General features: G+C 42.6%; 1 pseudogene; it reads left to right on the top strand.

Annotated features, from left to right (window-relative positions):
* Window positions 1–1,004: 1,004 nt before the first annotated feature.
* LOC100943315 lies at window positions 1,005–1,319 on the top strand (annotated as a pseudogene).
* Window positions 1,320–3,594: the final 2,275 nt, after the last annotated feature.

Below are 3,594 nucleotides of genomic sequence, written 5' to 3'. Positions count from 1 at the left end.
GAATCAGTCACCTGAGCTCAGGAGTCCGAGACCAGCCTGAGTAAGAGGGAGACCCTGTCTCTAAAAAAAATAGCTGGGCATTGTGGTGGGTACCTGTGGTCTCAGTTACTTGCAAGGCTGAGGCAAGAAGATTGCTTGAGACCAAGAGTTTGAGGTTGCTGTGAGCTGTGACACTAGGGCACTCTACTGAGGGTGACAAAGTAAGACTCTGTCTTGGAAAAAAAAAACCAAACAAAGAAGTGCCGATGGAATAAGTCATCAGGTCGGCAGAATGTGGTTGTGATTACATTTTGGGAAAATAAAAGAATTTTTTTTACATTTTAGAATGGAGGTTCTAAGTGCCTCAGTGGGAAGGGGCATATGCATGTGTGTGTTGGGGGAGAGAGAACGTACTAGAAAAATAGAGCAGTATTTGTATGTGATAGCAGGATGGGAGTTGCTATGTGAAACCAGGAGAGATGATGTAATTTGGGGCAATTTTGAACTGGAAGTGAAGACAGCATGGAGGAGAATCACCTGTTTTCATGGGGCCTGAAGGGGTTTTCCTTTGGGACAGCAAGTGCCATCTGAGGACCTTACATTCTTGGAGTCAAGGGGGTCACTCACAGCCAAGTTTAGGTCATCTTACCATCCCATGACATTTTCTTGCAAGACAATAAGATGGTTTTTCCAATGAAGAAAGGGCCAGAGGAAGCCACAGGGAATGAACTTATGTTCATAGAGGGCAGCTTTCAGGAAATCTCGACTTCAGGGTCTACCCTGTATTATTTGTAAGTTTGAGATTTGAAAACAGTGTGACCCAAGAATGGTCTGCCCCTGGAAATCTGGAACAGGAGAAAAACTATCCTTTGAGCGTCAGGGGATGGACAAGAAGTATTAAAATGGTAGCAAGAACAGTGGTCTGTTGGTTTGCTGGAGAGGAGTTGGGGAAGGATAAAGAAGCTTTCAGTAGTGGCGGTGGTGGGTGGTGTCGGTCGGAGCTGCAGTGAAGAGAGTTTGGCGCCATGTCTCACACCATTGTGTTGGTACAGCCTACTAAGAGGCCAGAAGGCAGAGCTTATGCTGACTGTGAATCTGCGAACGAGTGCATGGAAAGCGTTTGTAAAATGTATGTCGAACATCCGAAGAGAATGAATCCTAGCAGTCCCTCTATCACATATGGTACCGGTTAGTCGTTCGATTTTATCAATGACCTGGCAGACCTAAGCTGTCTGGTTTACTGAGCTGATACCCAGACATACCAGCCTTATAAGAAAGACTGGATTAAAGAAAAGATCTACGTGCTCCTTCATCGGCAGGCCCAACAGGCCTGGAAATAATTAAGTTGGAAACAGCAGGGGGGTGGGGGTGGGCTTGGAACACAGGTGTGTACAGCGTGCTGTAGTGGAAGTTTTGTATTATAGTAATCCTGTTTCTATTTTGTTGCACTCTAGCCGAGATCGAAGATATTAGATGAAATGTGAGGCTCTTCTTCAATCTGAAACCCCCGTTGCCACTAGCCTTTTTTTCTTTTTCTGGTTTTTTTTCTTTACTTAAACACTTTTATGATGTTTAGATGAAAGTTGTTCGTTGTCAGTTGATATTGGTTCCAATCCTTTAGACTGTTCATACCTACTTTATAACATTCACTGTACTAACCTGCCTTCAGGATGGGGTGAGGGGTGGTAACAGTTATGTCCTTGAGATAAAGTCTTAGTGAAAAATAAATGTTGTTTAGTTATAAAAAGAAAAAAGAAGAAGAAGAAGACACTTTCAGAGGCCAGTACTGTGGCTCATAACTGGAATCCCAGCAGTCTGGGAGGATGAGGCAGGTGGACTGCTTGAGCTTAGGAGTTCAAGACCAGCTTGAGCAAGGGTGAGACCCAAACTCTACTAAAAATAGAAAAACTAGGCTTGGTGCCTGTGGCTCAAGCGGCAAAGGCACCAGCCACATACACCTGAGCTGGCAGGTTCGAATCCAGCCCAGGCCTGCCAAACAACGATAGCTGCAACCAAAAAATAGCCAGGCGTGGTGGCAGGTACCTGTAGTCCCAGCTACTTGGGAGGCAGAGGCAGGAGACTCACTTGAGCCCAGGAGTTGGAGGTTGCTGTGAGCTGTGATGCCACCGCACTCTACCCCGGGGACCGGTTTGGGTTTTTTTTTCAAAAAAAAAAAAAAAAGAAAAAGAAAAACTAGCTGAGCATAGTGGCATGCCTGTAGCCTCAGCTACTTGGGAAGCTGAGGCAAGAGGATCACTTAAGCCCAAGAATTTGAAGTCACTTCAAGCTATGATGCCATAGTACTCTACACAGGATGACAGAGTGAGACTCTGATGCAAAAAAAAAAAGATGCTTTCAGCTACCCTTGTTGTCTGTACAGACTGGCCTCATGAGGAATCTTCTTCCTGGAGAAATCAACTCCTCCCAAGATAAGGCAAAGGAAAAAAGTCTCCCATTTGATTAGATAAAGGAATCTCCAGGTTCCCCCCACCAAGCCTTCTCCGTCCTAACACCAACTCATGAGGGACATCTTGGGGACCTTTCCTCCAACCTTGGTGACTTTGGAAATTGGCTTTTTTCCACTCATCACAATGTCCTGGAGACTTATCTGAACTGCTTCTTTTTACTGCCTAGTAGTATTCCATGGTAGACAGCATATTTATCCATTCACCCATTGAAGGACATCTGGGCTTTTCCCAGTTTGGAACTATTATAAATAAAGCTACTATGAACATTTGTGAACACGTCTTTGTGTGAGCATAAGTTTTCATTTCTGGGATAAATATTCAGGAGTGAAGTGGTTGAGCCAGGCCTGGAACATATGGTAAGTGTATGCTGAATTCAATAAGAAACTGCAAAACTGAACCCCATAAATGCATCAATGTACAAAGTTGTGATGTAATAAAAAACAATTAAAAAAAAAAGAAGAATTCTTCAAAAGACCAGCCACTGACTTAGAAGGAAACCCAGGAAAGGATGGTGTCCTGAAAACCAGAGAAGAAAGTTTTTCAAGGTGGAGAGAGTTCCAGATACTTTTAAAGTCCCTGATAATTCAAGATTTCTTTCTGACGTAAAACTATCTGCTGCTAAGAATATTTTTAGCTCTAAACATCAAACAGAACCTCTGAGAAAAGATCCCAAGCAAAACAATCCTGGACCTAAATCAGCAAAGGCTGGAAGATCTTGTTATACAAAAACAACCAGCTATGCCTTGGGATCAAAATCCAGAGCAATCAGATAGGAATTGTAGTGAACATGAAAGAAAGGGTAAGCAGAAATGGAGAGAAGAGGAGAGAGAAGGACAAGGAAAGGAAGAGAAAAAGAAGAGGAAGTAGAAAAGGAATTGGAAGAGGAGCAGAAGAAAAGAAAAGGAAAAGGAAGAAAAAAGATTAGTCAGCAAACCCCTCATGGACACTCTCTTAGGAAAGTTTAAATTAAAACAATACCTCACAAAACAAGATAGGTTTTCCCTCTCATTTGAATTTAGCATGACAAGTAACAGGTAAATCAATGGTTTTGTAAAAAAAAAAAAAAAAAAAAAGGAAGAAATACAATAAAGCAATGTCTAAGCAGAAGTATAACAAAAGCCCAAGAGGCTCAAGATCCATTCTTTTT

The sequence above is a fragment of the Otolemur garnettii genome, unplaced genomic scaffold (genome assembly GCF_000181295.1).
Source record: "Otolemur garnettii isolate 467f Iridium unplaced genomic scaffold, OtoGar3 scaffold00018, whole genome shotgun sequence".
Lineage (NCBI taxonomy): Eukaryota > Metazoa > Chordata > Mammalia > Primates > Galagidae > Otolemur > Otolemur garnettii.
The sequence above is the reverse complement of the archived record's forward strand: the minus strand, read 5'-3'. Positions and strand labels throughout refer to the sequence as shown.